This window comes from Mobula hypostoma, chromosome 12 (genome assembly GCF_963921235.1).
Source record: "Mobula hypostoma chromosome 12, sMobHyp1.1, whole genome shotgun sequence".
NCBI classification, from domain to species: Eukaryota; Metazoa; Chordata; class Chondrichthyes; order Myliobatiformes; family Myliobatidae; genus Mobula; species Mobula hypostoma.
In genome coordinates this window covers 65,905,796-65,921,634 of record NC_086108.1, presented here as the reverse complement: position 1 = coordinate 65,921,634, position 15,839 = coordinate 65,905,796, and the positions used below count along the sequence as shown (strand labels likewise).

The 15,839-nt window shown below is 41.6% G+C and overlaps 1 protein-coding gene across 1 annotated transcript in view; it reads left to right on the top strand.

Moving 5' to 3' along the window:
* Window positions 1-5,934: 5,934 nt before the first annotated feature.
* stil (STIL centriolar assembly protein) overlaps window positions 5,935-15,839 on the top strand; it is a 58,398-nt gene continuing 48,493 nt past the window's right edge. The window contains exon 1 of the mRNA XM_063064304.1: window positions 5,935-6,034. The gene's annotated coding sequence lies outside the window, so the exon portion shown is untranslated. The remainder of the gene's footprint in view (window positions 6,035-15,839) is intronic.

Below are 15,839 nucleotides of genomic sequence, written 5' to 3'. Positions count from 1 at the left end.
GATTTTCCTTTCACAAATCCATGCTGACTTTGTCCGACCATTTCACCGCTTTCCAAATGTGCTGTTATCACATCCTTGATAACTGACTCCAGCAGTTTCCCCACCACCGACGTTAGGCTAACCGGTCTATAATTCCCCGGTTTCTCTCTCCCTCCTTTTTTAAAAAGTGGGGTTACATTAGCCACCCTCCAATCCTCAGGAACTAGTCCAGAATCTAACGAGTTTTGAAAAATTATCACTAATGCATCCACTATTTCTTGGGCTACTTCCTTAAGCACTCTAAGATGCAGACCATCTGGCCCTGGGGATTTATCTGCCTTCAATCCCTTCAATTTACCTAACACCACTTCCCTACTAACTTGTATTTCGCTCAGTTCCTCCATCTCACTGGACCCTCTGTCCCTTACTATTTCCGGAAGATTATTTATGTCCTCCTTAGTGAAGACAGAACCAAAGTAATTATTCAATTGGTCTGCCATGTCCTTGCTCCCCATAATCAATTCACCTGTTTCTGTCTGCAGGGAACCTACATTTGTCTTTACCAGTCTTTTCCTTTTTACATATCTATAAAAGCTTTTACAGTCTGTTTTTATGTTCCCTGCCAGTTTTCTCTCATAATCTTTTTTCCCCTTCCTAATTAAGCCCTTTGTCCTCCTCTGCTGAACTCTGAATTTCTCCCAGTCCTCAGGTGAGCCACTTTCTCTGGCTAATTTGTATGCTTCTTCTTTGGAATTGATACTATCCCTAATTTCTCTTGTCAGCCACGGGTGCACTACCTTCCTTGATTTATTCTTTTGCCAAACTGGGATGAACAATTGTTGTAGTTCATCCATGCAACCTTTAAATGCTTGCCATTGCATATCCACCGTCAATCCTTTAAGTGTCATTTGCCAGTCTATCTTAGCTAATTCACTTCTCATACCTTCAAAGTTACCCCTCTTTAAGTTCAGAACCTTTGTTTCTGAATTAACTATGTCACTCTCCATCTTAATGAAGAATTCCACCATATTATGGTCACTCTTACCCAAGGGGCCTCTCACTACAAGATTGCTAATTAACCCTTCCTCATTGCTCAAAACCCAGTCCAGAATAGCCTGCTCTCTCGTTGGTTCCTCGACATGTTGGTTCAAAAAACCATCCCTCATACATTCCAAGAAATCCTCTTCCTCAGCACCTTTACCAATTTGGTTCACCCAGTCTACATGTAGATTGAAGTCACCCATTATAACTGCTGTTCCTTTATTGCACACATTTCTAATTTCCTGTTTAATACCATCTCCGACCTCACTACTACTGTTAGGTGGCCTGTACACAACTCCCACCAGCGTCTTCTGCCCCTTAGTGTTACGCAGCTCTACCCATATCGATTCCACATCTCCCCGGCTTATGTCTTTCCTTTCTATTGCGTTAATCTCTTCTTTAACCAGCAACGCCACCCCACCTCCCCTTCCTTCATGTCTATCCCTCCTGAATATTGAATATCCTTGAACGTTGAGCTCCCATCCCTGGTCACCCTGGAGCCATGTCTCTGTGATCCCAACTATATCATAATCATTAATAAAAATCTGCACTTTCAATTCATCCACCTTACTACGAATGCTCCTTGCATTGACACATAAAGCCTTCAGGCGCTCTTTTACAACTCTCTTAGCCCTTATACAATTATGTTGAAAAGTGGCCCTTTTTAATGCTTGCCCTGGATTTGTCGGCCTGCCACTTTTACTTTTCTCCTTTGTACTTTTTGCTTCTACCCTCACTTTACACCCCTCTGTCTCCCTACACTGGTTCCCATCCCTCTGTCGTGAACTAACCTCCTCACGCCTAGCCTCTTTAATTTGATTCCCACCCCCCAACCATTCTAGTTTAATCCTGGAATCATTTTCATTAACCTCCTTTGAATCTTCTCCAGTTTCAGCACATCCTTTCTAAGATAGGGGTTCAAAATTGCTCACAATACTCCAACTGAGTAGTATCCAAGTAACTTTTTAAAGTCTCAACATTACATCCTTGCTTTTATATTCTGGTCCTCTTGAAATTAATGTTAACATCACATTTAACTTCCTTACCACAGACTCAACCTACAAATTAACCTTTAAGGAATCCTGCTCAAGGACTCCCAAATCCCTTTACACCTCAGATTTCTGTATCTTCTTTCCATTTAGAAAATAGTCAGCCTTTTCATTTCTTCTACCAAAGTGAATGACCATACACTTCCCGACACTGTACTTCATCTGCCACTTCTTTACCCATTCTCCTAATCTAAGTCCTTCTGTAGCCTATTTTCTGAAAATCACCTGTCCCTCCACCTATCTTCGTATTATCTGCAAACTTAGCAACAAAGCCATCAATTCCATCATCCAAATCATTGACATATAACTTTAAAAGAATTGGTTCCAATACAGACTCCTGTGGAAAACCACTAGTCACTGGCAGCCAAACCACGAAAGGCTTCCTTTATTCCCATTCTTTTCCTCCTGCCGATGGGCCACTGCTTTATGCATGCTAGGATCTTTCTTGTAATACCATGCATGGGCTTGCAGCTTGTTAAGCAGCCTCATGTGCGGCACCTTGTCAAAGGCCTTCTGAAAATCCAAGTACACAACATCAACTGAATTTCATTTGACTATCCTGCTTGTTATTTCTTCAAAGAATTCCAACAGATTTGTCTGGCAAGATTTTCCCTTGAGGAAACCATGCTGACTTTATCATGTGCCTCCATGTATCCCGAGATCATATCCTTAGTAATCAACTCTAACATCTATAAAAAGCTTGCTGGTTTGAAAATGATCCATTTATTCTACTCATTCAGATAAATAATTATCAATCCATGTCAGTATTTTACCCAAAATTCAGTGTGATAATCAGTTTAATGTGCAGGACTTTTAGCAATTACATTTCAAAAATTCATATCCATTGTCCCCCTTATCTATTCTACTCATCACAGCCTCAAGGACTAGTCAACAGCATTTTCCTTTCATAAACCATGTCCCTCCTTTTGTAAATATTCGAATCACATTTTCTACCCCTCAAAGATTTTTCATTAGTTTCAGTTTTTATTTCAAATATTAGAAGGCGCTGGCAATAAGAATCCAAGTTATGAAGCAGGAGCGGGCCGTACCAAATCTCAGGCTTATCCTGTAAATCAGTAAGACTGTTGTTGACTCCCTACCTTGTCCACTTTTCTGCAAACACCCTGATTCCATTACTATCCATAAACAGATCTTGGATTGGGCTGCTTTATGCAATTAAGGATTTCACCAAACCAAAAATTCTATACTTCTGCATTGATTTCTTCTGCACCCTGGTCAGTGCTTCAGGTTAAAGAAGATTGTCTATCATATCCCATCTACAATCTCCTATCTGATTTGGGCACAGCATCAAATCCCATAACCTACTTAATTTTTCAGCTCCCCCTCTATCTCAGCCCATCTTAACAATGATACCAGAGTGAATAACGTTGTCTAATTACAAAAAAAAATGTCTGTCTGTTCTGCAAAGTACATACAAATTAGGAGCAGGATCAGGGCACCTGGTTTGAGTTTGTTTCACACTTCATCTGGCTCATATCCAATGAGCTCTACTTTATTCAACAGCATTGATTCCCCCTAATATTCAGACTTCTATTGATCTTTGTTTTGATTCTCAATGGCTAAGTGTTCAGCCCAGTGGTCTAGATAATTCCAAAGATGTATCTCCCAGTGAAGAAGTCTCCTCATCTTAATTCCAAAACATCTATCATTCATCCTACATTTCAGAAATATATGAAACTTTCTGCTTGCAACCAGCTTGTTGAGCCTTGAAATAACTTATGTAGCTATTTATTTATTTATCTTATAATTACAAAGTTCAAGGTAAATTTATTATTGAAGTACATTTATGTCACCATATTTATTTTGAGATTTATTTTCTTGTGGGCATTCTTTCTAAATTTCAATAATCTCTTAATCATCTTAAGTCTACTCAATTTTTTTTCTCATGTGGTTCTGAGACTAATTTGATGTTTGTAAATGGTGCTGTTTATACTTTTTTTTGTTTACTGGGATACAACACTGAATAGGCCCTTCTGGCTCTTCAAGCTTGGCTGCAGAGCAGTCCCCTGATTCAACCCTATCCTAATGAAGGGAGAATTTACAATGACCAATTAACCTACCAACTGGTACGTTGTTGGACTGTGGGAGGAAACCAGAACACCTGGAGGAAACCTATATACTGATTAACTGCGATTATCAGACTATTTCTGATAGATGAATGAATATTTTGATATCCTGCAAATTAGACAGAATATATTTAAATTTATTTGTCAATTTCCCAATTATAAGCATGGCAGTGTAGGTCTTTACAATCAAGATTAAATCAATACAATGCAATTCTAATCACAAAAAAATATACTTATGGCAAAAATGTTTTGCAGTCAAATCTGGATGTAGAAATGTTCTTGTAAGATTTGGGCTTGAATCAGAGTTTCATAGCTAAAAATAAAAATGCAAATCATTGTAGAAAAGATGGATGCATTTATCCAATAATTTAATCCAAACAGAAAAAGAAAATATTTTAAATACTGTACATACATATGCTGGAATAATTTGCTTGTGGCTTTCTATGGACATTAGAGGAATCATGGGGTACGTCAAGAAAGTTGACAAATTAAAGAATTGGCTCCACTCAACAGGGATTCTGCAGATGCCGGAAATTCAAACAACACACATCAAAGATGCTGGTGAACGCAGCAGGCCAGGCAGCATCTCTAGGAAGAGGTACAGGCCGAGACCTGAAACGTCGACTGTACCTCTTCCTAGAGATGCTGCCCGAATTAGCTCCACTGTTTTGTTTGACTGTATTCATGGGTATTCATACATGGTTGAATGACAATTAAACTTGAACCTATGAATGCTGAAGCAGATTCAATGGACAATATTGTCCTCCTATATCTAACCTTTGAACTTTTAAAGCCAACGCTTTACCTAATTTTACAGTTTTTAAAAGCATTTGAAATAAATATAAATATTCAGATCAGGCATCCTAAATGTACTAAGAAGCGCTGTACTCGTTAAGTGAATGACCTTACATCGGAACTGACTTAATTCACCGCCACTTCTTCTAAGACTATCCATCTTTAAGAAGCTCTGTTTAATTACAAACTAATATCTGGCATTGTGTTTTATACTTCCTTATTGTACCACTACATTCCTTGAGGCGTTAACAGCCGTGCGAAGTTATGTGGACGCGCAACCTCAACCCAAACCCATTTTCCTGTGTAAATTCTGTGTTTTAAATTAGCCGATTATTTCATAACGGCTGCCACTGCCTTTGTGTTTCTTATTTCATGTAGTCACCATGACTACACCGGTTAAAGTGCGTATAGCCCTGGGGGATCTTAGAGAGATAGTTTACAACAAGAAAGCTTGGTCCCAGAGCAAACAACAGAATCGAGTGGGACAACAGCTTTGACTGCCATGCGCCGAGGCTGATGGACGCATGCGCACAACAGGCAGTTTGGTCATGGCTAAAATAGAATACCGATAGACACTAAATGAACGGTATCACAATGCGAAAAACATAATTCTGAAGCAATAGCTGTCCATCGAAGGAGGAAAAGTTCGAAAGCTCATTGTTTACGATTGTTGAAAGAGACGCGAGAGACAGCTTCCGACCCACACTAGGCAAGGGATGCCGGGTTAGACGGAGAACAAAAGACAGCGCGGAATAGGAGAGATGAGCAAGACGGCGCAGGATTGGACAGCGCAGTAGAGGCGGCGGGTGATTGGGCAGGGCGGGAGAGGCGGTGGGTGATTGGACAGGGCGGGAGAGGCGGTGGGTGATTGGACAGGGCGGGAGAGGCAGCGGGGGATTGGATATGGCGGGAGAGACGGCGGGCTATTGGACAGGGCGGGAGTAGCGGCGCGTGATTGGTGCTCGCGCGTCCTGGCAGGAGCGTGGCGCCATATTTACTTTTGAATGATTGCATGGGCGAAATAGATGTGATAGTAAAGGTGAAGGTTCGGAGAAGAGACGGGACGTTCGCCACGGTATTTCTGTAAGTGTTACTGTCATTGGAAGTGTTGGGGAAGATGTTGCGCTGAATTCTATGGTTAAATTGTGGGTGATCGTGTCGGTTTAGGCGAGCGTTAAGCGAATCCGGAAGGAAGCTGTTTGGGGTTAGAAGAGGCGGTGGTCGGTGTTGTTGTCCAAGTGAAGCCGAGTGAAGTTTCACGCTGTGACCCCCGCGGCAATCCGTCCCACTATTTATTTATTCCTCACTTGTGAATTGAGAGAAAGGTACTTGGGATCATTGACTTTACGTTCCCTGACCAGTGTTGGATGTTTTACATTCGGCAGTAGGATCTGCCTGTCTTTAAAGAGACGAGGGCAACAGAACTGCTGGTTCCCAGGTTCACAGCACGTTCTCTTGTAGCACATTTGGAATTTTCGATCCCAGATAATTTATTGTTTTATTGAACTGTCAATTTCAATGGTTTCAGTTCCATTTGCAACCAACCACTCATTTCTACAACCAGACAACCTACAATTTTAATTAAATGCCGGGTAACATTCGGTCGGGTACCTAGGATGGAAAATTTAGTGCTTTTTATCTAATACCTGTATACCTATGCGCGCACGGTTTACTTATTTTACCTCTTATTTATCCATGCCATCTATTCTCTTAACTATTCATCCACCAGCTATTAATGTTGGGACAAGTTACAACGAAGGCTATGCCAACAGGTTGTATTTTGGGATATGGGTGGGTGGAACCCAGAACATCCAAAATTAACTAGTCACAAAAAGAACATGTAAACTCTGCATTATCTGCACCTAGAGTCAGGATTGAAGCCTGTACCACTGTGAGATAACAACAGCAGCCAGCTGACAGTGATTTCCACTTTCGATGCTTTCACAGATCTAGTTTATAATCCAATTCTGCAGTTCATCAAATGCTATGAAATATTTAGTTATTAGGCATCTTAAAGAGTTATGAATCGCCAATGTGGTAATGGATATAATAGGAAATGAATTAATTGAAAATTTGAAAAGCAAGAAGTTAAGCAGCTAGTTTGGAGTTGGCACGTGACCAACCTGGTTTCTCTTTAAGTGACCATTATAGAGTATCCTTTCATTTCCATCTGTTTTAGCTGGATCTGGCCCAGTTTCACCCTGCTAATAACAGCTGTTTCATAAATGAAGGAGAATTCATTATTTCAGTTGGCAGACTGAGCATGCCATGGACTTACAATACAATGAGTAGTATCTTCAATGCACTTTTGATTTGCAGCCCTGGTTATCTTTAGTCACTTACATTTGTGTGCAGTGGTACCCACTGCTTGACAATTTTTTTTCCCTCTTTTGAAGGTGTTTAAATTGATTGGCAGGGTGGAGATATGTCTCTACCAAAAGAGATGTAAGCACTCCTTCCCTCTTCAGGGTCAGGTGAAGCCATGTGAGCAGGTGGTGGACGGTTGAATGAGCACCTGGTGCATGTCACAAGTCCTGGTTATGTGACCACTGACACCAGACAGACAATCTCTGAAGAGTAGTGATAGTGGCTGGGGTCACCCATCTTGTTAGGACACTGCCCAGAAGAAGGCAATAGCAAACTACTTCTGTAGGAAGTAGTGTTGGGCACGTGGCCAAGTGGTTAAGGCGTTCGTCTAGTTACCTCAAGGTTGCTAGTTCGAGCCTCAGTTCTGGCAGCATGTTTGTGCCCTTGAGCGAGGCACTTAATCACACACTGCTCTAGTCTGTGCGAGGAGTGGCCCCCTTCACAGACTTCCAATCTGTGCCTTGTAAGGCACGAAAATGCCCGATGCAGGCCTCTCACGGTCTGAGTCGACGTTCCCTCCCCTCCCTCTGTAGGAAAAAATTGCCAAGAGCCTTCATGGTCAAGACCATGATTGCCCACATTATATGCCGTGGCACATAATGAATGTTTAAATTGATGCTTATACCATAATCTGATGTTAAGGAGCATTTACGTCCTTTGTAGCAACTAATAAACAATTGTGCAGAAAAATTGTGAAGGAGTGATTTAAAGTAGCTTTGCGATGTCTTTTTCCTTTGTATTCATCCTTGTGCTCATGTTGCCTAATTAGCTGCACATTCCTTTCGGCTGTGCCTTTCTCTCTTGGTCCATTCGACACTACTCTCAAAACAACAAATCTATTTTTGCCACAATTGTCAGGTGTGATCCCTTCACTGGGTCCGTGATATCCATTGTCTATTAACTCTATTGTTTTTCTCTCCAATTGAAGTTTTTTTTTGTGAAATGTATACTGCAACATAAACCTGCTGTAATAAATTATGTCCACAATATGTAGATGTTTAGATGGTGAAATTATCGGAATGCAGAAAGTTGAGTGGGTAAGTTCTGAGAGCGAATAGTTTACAGGGAAATGAGTTGGGCCATGGTCTAAAGCTTGTATAGTCTTGTTGGCTGAATGGCAGCCTGTTATATTCTCAAGACATGAGGGAAAAAAAATGATGTAAACATGAGAATTATTTAGCAACATAACTTCTGGGATCCATAGATGTATTAGAATAGATATCATCGAAGTTGATTGGTTTGGTGACAACATCTCCACAATCTCCATCAGCACAGGTACACCACAAGGCTGTGTGCTTAGTCCCCTGCTCTGCTTGTTATACCTATGACCGTGTGGCTCAGCACAGCTCCAATGCCTTATTTAAATTTGCTAATGATGCCATTGTCACTGGCTGAATCAAAGGTGGTGAGTAGGAGAAAGATTGAGAATCTGGCTGAGTGGTGCCACAACAACAACCTCTCACTCAGTGTTAGCACGACCAAGTAGCCAATTACTGATTGCAGTTCATGTTGGGCGGGGGGGGGGTGAAATCAGAAGTGGAGAGGGTAGGCAACTTTAAATTCCTTGGTGTTATCATTTCAGCAGATCTGTCCTGGGTCCAACACATAAGTGATATTATGAAGAAAGCACAGCAGCTCTTCTACTTCCTTAGAAGTTTGTTAAAGGTTTAGATGCCTTTCCAAATCTTTGCAAACTTCTGTAATGTGTGGTGGAGAGAATATTGACTGGCTGCATTATGGCCAAGTATGGAAACACCAGTGTCCTTGAATGGAAAATCCTACAAAGAGAAGTGGGTAAGGCCCAGTCTGTTATGAGTAAATCCCTCCCCACCATCCAGGACATGCTCTCTTCTGCTGCTGTCAGGAAGTAAGTACAGAAGCCTTGGGACCCACACAGTTAGATTCAGGAACCCTCAACCATCAGGGCCTTGAACCAGAAGGGATAACTTCCCTCAATTTCATTACCCCATCACTGAACTGTTCCCGTAACCTAAGGGCTGACTTCCTACAAGGCGAAACCTAACATCATGAATGGCTGTGATGTTTCACTCCCAGATGAGCTCAATGCCTTTTATACATGCTTTGAAAGATATTATAAAAATACACCTGCGTAACTCCTTGCAGTGTCTGATGACCCTGTGGTCCCTACCTCAAAGTCTGACATCAGAACATCTTTCAAGAGGGTGAACCCTAGCAAGATTGGTGGTATACTTAGTAGGGCACTGAAAACCAGTTACAACAAACTTGTAGAAGTGTTCAAGGAAATCTTCATGGTCTCACATCTGTGGTTGGAAATTCCCACTTACTTTAAAAGGGTGACAATCATGCCACAGCCCAAGAAGGGCGTGGTGGGTTGCCTCAATGACCCTCATCCAGTTGCATTTATATCTACTGTGATGAATTGCTTTGGGAAGTTGGTCATGACCAGAATCAACTCCTATCTAAGCAAGGACTGCAATTTGCCAGTGCCATAATAGATCTCACTTGCTCTTCTCTCAGTCTTGGATCATCTGGACAATAGCAATACCAACAGTAGGTTGCTATTTATTGATTACAGCTCAGCATTCGACACCATCATACCCTCAGTACCAATCAACAAGCTACAAAACCTGGGCCTATGCACTCCCTCTGTACCGAGAACCTGGAGATCAGAAATAGCATCTGCACATCCGTAGAAATTTGCAAGCATCTTTGGTGACATACCAAGTCTCCTCAAACTCCTAAAGCAATATAGTTACTGCCGTGCCTTCTTTGCAATTGCATCAATATGTTGGACCCAGAAGAGAACTTCAGAGGTGTTGACACCGAGGAACTTGAAACTGCTCGCTCTTTCCAAACAAGAGAAAATCTGCAGATGCTGGAAATCTGAGCAACACACACAAAATGCTGGAAGAACTCAGCAGGCCAGGCAGCATCTATGGGAAAAGAAGGTACAGATGATGTTTTGGGCTGACACCCTCTTCTCATTGCTACCATCAAGGAGAAGGTACAGAAACCTGAAGGCACATTCAATGTTGTAGGAACAGCTTCTTCCCCTCTACCATCACATTTCTGAATGGACAATGAACCCAAGCACCCTACCTCACTATTTCTTCTTTTTGCACTCCTTATTCAATTTATTTTTATATAATATAATTTATAGTTATTGTGTATTACAATATACTACTGCTGCAAAACAACAAATTTCACAACTCATTATCATCATTATGTGCTGTGTTGTATGACATTCCTAGCAAATTTTTCAGCACAAGTGGTTTGCCTTTGTCATCACCTGGGCAGTGTCTTTACAAGGTGGGTGTCCCCAGCCATTATCAATTCTCTTCAGAGATTGTCTGCCTGGCAACAGTGGTTGCATAACCAGGACTTGTGTTATGCACCAGGGGCTCATACAACCATTCTACATGTTGACCGAGAGTGACTTGCAACCTTTAGTAGAGATGTATCTCCACCCCACCACCCATGAAGTATGCCAGTGATATTAAACCTGATTCTGAGGAATGCTGCATGCAAGAGTTTAGCACTGGTATGCCATTGCCTTATCCAGATTGATTTTATTCTGGTATCATCATAATATAGATCTCTGTGGTGTCCAGAAAATGCCTTTAGACAGGTTCTACATCTAATTACATTGCACAATTCTTACATAAAATAAATCATCGTAAGAAAGCTGTCTGTAACTGATCCCTTAATCAACTTGGAGAGCAAAATAATTGGTATATTCAGAAGAACTGGTTTAAGATGGACATATCTAACAAATATTTTCAGTTGATTGTTGTTACTTCTTGTTCTATAATATTTTGGTGCCAATATAATGCAGAAAAGTTAATACATGCCTTTAAAAAGATTTCTCTCTGCCAAATCTTCTGGATAACACTCAGGATAATGCCGATGATGATTTCTCAATTTCTGTATTTGCATACTCCAGGAAGTTACTGTCAGCTTCATAGTATAATGACAGTGAATGTTCACAGCTTTGCTATCATTACAATTTCAAATCTGGACAATTTAAAAATGTTAACCTTTTTCAATGAAGTGTCAATTAAGTCCTTAATAGCTTGTGCATAATTACTTCAGTACAGTCAGACTGTGGGGAAAGGAGAGTTTGCATGTGGTTAGCGAAGTCCTTAAGAATACACTTTTTGAATTCTGTATCTTTTAATATAGGTTCCTACATACAGTATATGTCTCAAACTTTATTTTGTTTGTTGAATGTTTAAAATGTGACCCAAAAATGAATCACTATCCATGCTGTTTGTATGTTGATTTGTCGCTTAGCAATATACTGAAGACCAATAACATATTTCCCTGACAGCCAGACTGTCTTTACTTGTCGGTTTATGAATAACCATCCCTATGTCATTCTTGCAATTCTCACCCTTAAAATAGCACCATTTAAAGAAAATAACTTTTTATACCTTTTTGGATTCCTTTATTATATGTACGTACATGGAAATATACAGTGAAAGGCATTATTTATGTTAACAACCAGCACACCCAAGGATGTGTTGGGGGCAGCTTGCAAGTGTCACCACACGCTCTGGCACCAACATGGCATGCCCACAATGTTCTGAAGAGCAAAACAGAACACAACAAGCAACAAAACAACGGCAAAACAAGCCCTTTTCCTCCAGGTGTTGGCAAGATAACCAGACTAACTCTTTCACACCCCCCCCTTTTTTTTTTGGCTTTTGAGTATATGTTTTGTATTTTAGAGCAGGATTTGCTTTGGAAGCTGTTCCCACACACCTCTGTATGATGAAGTAACCACATCTGATGGATGCTCAGCTGGCTCCCCGCCGTCCACTGCTGTGGGTGTGTTGGAACCCATCATAGCCTAAGCTGCTGGCTCAGAATGAAGTGCTGATATGTGTTGGTCACTATTGCACTCATTGCAGTGTATGATAGCTTTACAGTCTTTTGCTTAGAGCTCTATTGAAGCACAATGTTTGAAACCCATTGAGTGCTCCTTTAGAAAGCATCTCCAGTCTGCAAGTGTTTTTTTTTCTGAATCTTCTGCATTTCTTTAAGGGTGAGTTTTCTTATGGACAGGACATTGTCTGTTGGTGTTCTTGTTGGAGTCTTATACTTTAGTTTTGTTGACTGTGACTGGAGTTTTGGTTTTCCATGTTTTTGCTAGAGACCTCTCTTTGAATGACGAGTTGCCGGAAGTTGACAGCATAAAACTAGGGTTATTTTACATCTTGGTGGTGTAGACAAATTCCACAAAGAAATAAAATGCCAGATGGGGATATGATGCTTTGTTTTATACTTGAACCCTTCAGTTATCCAGTGTTCTTAGATATTGGCTGGTAATTTCTCCACTACAGGCTTTACTCCTCTTGTATCCAAGAACCTCAGTCCTAGTTTTTTTCACTGCTTGCAGTTCTGACAACAGTTTTGCCAGTAGCTTCTGCAGTTCTTGGTGTGAGGGCTTTTGAAAACTATTGAGTTTACTGAAGGGAGATTCTTCAATTGCCTCTGGAGAGTCATGGCATTTATCCAGCCTCTGCCACTGCAACTGTAAATCCTTAGTTGGGTTATTAATGTACACAGCTCTAACCCTGCTTACACGTTCAGGTTCAACACCGTAATTCCCTCCAGGCTCAGCAAGAAGCTCAGAGACCTCAGCCTTCACCCTGCCTTGTGTAGCTGGATCCTGGACTTCCTGTCAGACCGCTGGCAGCTGGTAAGAGTGGGCTCCCTCATCTCTGCCCCTCTGCCCCTCAACACGGGTGCCCCACAGGGCTGTGTCCTAAGCCCCCTCCTGTACTCTCTGTATACCCATGACTGTGTCGCTACCCACAGCTCCAATCTGCTAATTAAATTTGCTGAAGATACTACACTGATTGGCCTAATCTCAAATAATAATGAGGCTGCCTACAGGGAAGAAGTCATCACCCTGTCAAGAAAACAACCTCTCCATCAATGTCACAAAAAACAAAGGAGCTGGTTGTGGTCTACAGGAGGAATGGAAACAGTCTAACCCCTATTGACATCAATGGATCTGGTGTTGAGAGGGTGAACAGCTTTAGGTTCCTTGGCATAAACATCACCGAGGATCTCATGTGGTCTGTACATACCAGCTGTGTGGTGAAAAAGGCACAACAGCACTTCTTTCACCTCAGACAGTTGAAGGAGTTTGGTATGGGCCCCCAAATCCTAAGAACTTTCTACAGGTGCATAATTGAGAACATCCTGACTGGCTACATCACTGCCTGGTATGGGAACTGTACTTCCCTCAATCACAGGACCCTGCAGAGAGTGGTGCGGACAGCCCAGCGCATCTATAGATGTGAACTTCCCACTATTCAGGACGTTTACAGAGACAGGTGTGTAAAAAGGGCCCGAAGAATCATTGGGGACCTGAGTTACCCCAACCACAAACTACTCCAGGTGCTACCATCCGGGAAGTGGTACAGCAGCATAAAAGCCAGGACCAACAGGCTGTGGGACAGCTTCTTCCACCAGGCCATTGGATTGATTAACTCATGCTGACATAATTGTATTTCTATGTTATATTGTTGTACACACTTTATTATAAATTACAATAAATTTCACATTGCACATTTAGATGGAGACGTAATGTAAAGAGTTTTACTCATGTAGATGAAGGATGTAAGTAATAAAGTCAATTCAATGTTGTAGCGACTCCCCGACAAGTCACATACAGAGAATGTTGGGCTCTTCACTAGGATTGAGATTTATTTCTTCTAATACATTGCAAAAACTTGACTTCCGGGACAGATAACTGGCAGGCTGGTTGTCAAACACTTAAGTTCTGATGTGACCTGGTCTTGATTAGCTAAATGCCAAGCCAAATCTAATGCACTTGCAGCTCTTGAATGAGGGCATTGTGGAGACTGGTTGGCAATCGTGTGTCCTGGGATGGAGGGAAGTAGCAACTCTTGATTGAAGTTTTTGCTGTAATGAAACTGCAGAAGGGGTGTTGTGGCTCCTTGCTGCTGTAGGCCTTGACTGTCAACATCTGGACTGTGTGAAAGGCATGTTGATTGTATGGACAACCATTCCTTGTAGTGCTGGAGAGCTGTCTTTTTTCATGGCTCAGATGTATTTGGACATGTTCTTTAGTAAGCTGTTTTGGCTGTTGTGATGGTAAAGCATGACTGAACCTAATTGCAGATTCACCACTGTCACCTGCTGCTTCATACACCTTTGCCTTTGCTGAGACAAACTTGGCCTCATGCTCTTCCTTGAGCTTAATTGGTGCAGCCTCTACATGTGCTTTCTCCATGTCTGTGTGAGCTTTCTCAATTTGCATCTCACCTTTGCGTTTAGATTAACCCATGCTCATTCTTGCCACTTCGGCTCTGCCACAGGCTCATGCTGCAGCTATGCTAATTGTGGACTCCTTTGAGTTTCGCAAATCCTGACCTGACTTCCACGTCTCGGCGATCGACGTTGCTCGAGCTGGAAGTTGACATTGTTGTGTACAGCATTTAGACATGTCTCCAGTCCGTGGGCAATGCCTTTTGAAAATGAGTTATCGTTTCTCTCTACTGCCTTTGCAGTGCATAAATACAAAGCTATGCAGCAAGTTAAACATCTCAGAAGTTACCTGAGACGACAGCTTCCTTCAAGATTTTTAATGATATCTTACTTGTGAAAAGGGCAAATAAAGAGTGGATGTCTTTCCACATGTGCTTCAAAACAAAATCCAAATTAACCTGTATAGGAAATGATGGACAAAAGCAGCTTACATACAGGAAGTAATGTTCACACAGAATGACCTATTCCTCTAGAAACTGGAATGCCTTGGATTCCATGTGCTGTAACCTTTTGGACCAACCCGTCACACTGAAACTTGTCAAATGACCTACTGATGTCTTCATAATTTCATAATTGCACCGCTGGAATTAGCTATGTTATTACAGAATGGTATTCCCATGCCACACTGTCTTCACTCTAACAAATATTACATAAGACAGTAAGACATAGGAGTAGAATTAGGCTATTTGACCCATTGAGTCTATTCTGCCATTCAATCATATTGGATCTTTTTCCCCCTCCTCAGTCCCACTCTCCAGCCTTCTCCCCATAACCTTTGATTCCGTGTTCAATCAAGAACCTATCAAGCTCTGCGTTTAAAAACACCCAATGATGTGGCCTCTGTAGCTGCCTGTGGTAATAAATTCCACAAATTCATCACTCTCTGGCCAAAGAAATTTCTCCACATCTCTGTTTGAAATGGACGCCCTTCTATCCTGAGGATGTGCCATCTTGTCTTGGACTCCCCTACCATGGGAAACATCTTTTCCACATCTACTCTGTCTAGGCCTTTCAACATTTGAAAGGTTTCAATGAGATCTTCCCCCCCCCCCCACCCCTCCATCCTTCTAAATTCCAGCGAGTACAGACCCAGAGCTATTAAATGTTCCTCATATGAAGAGAGCCTGCAGAGAGACCTAGATAGTTTAGGGGAATGGGCAAAGAAGTGGCAAATGAAATACAATGTTGGAAAGTGTATGGTCATGCACTTTGGTGGAAGAAATAAACAGGCAGA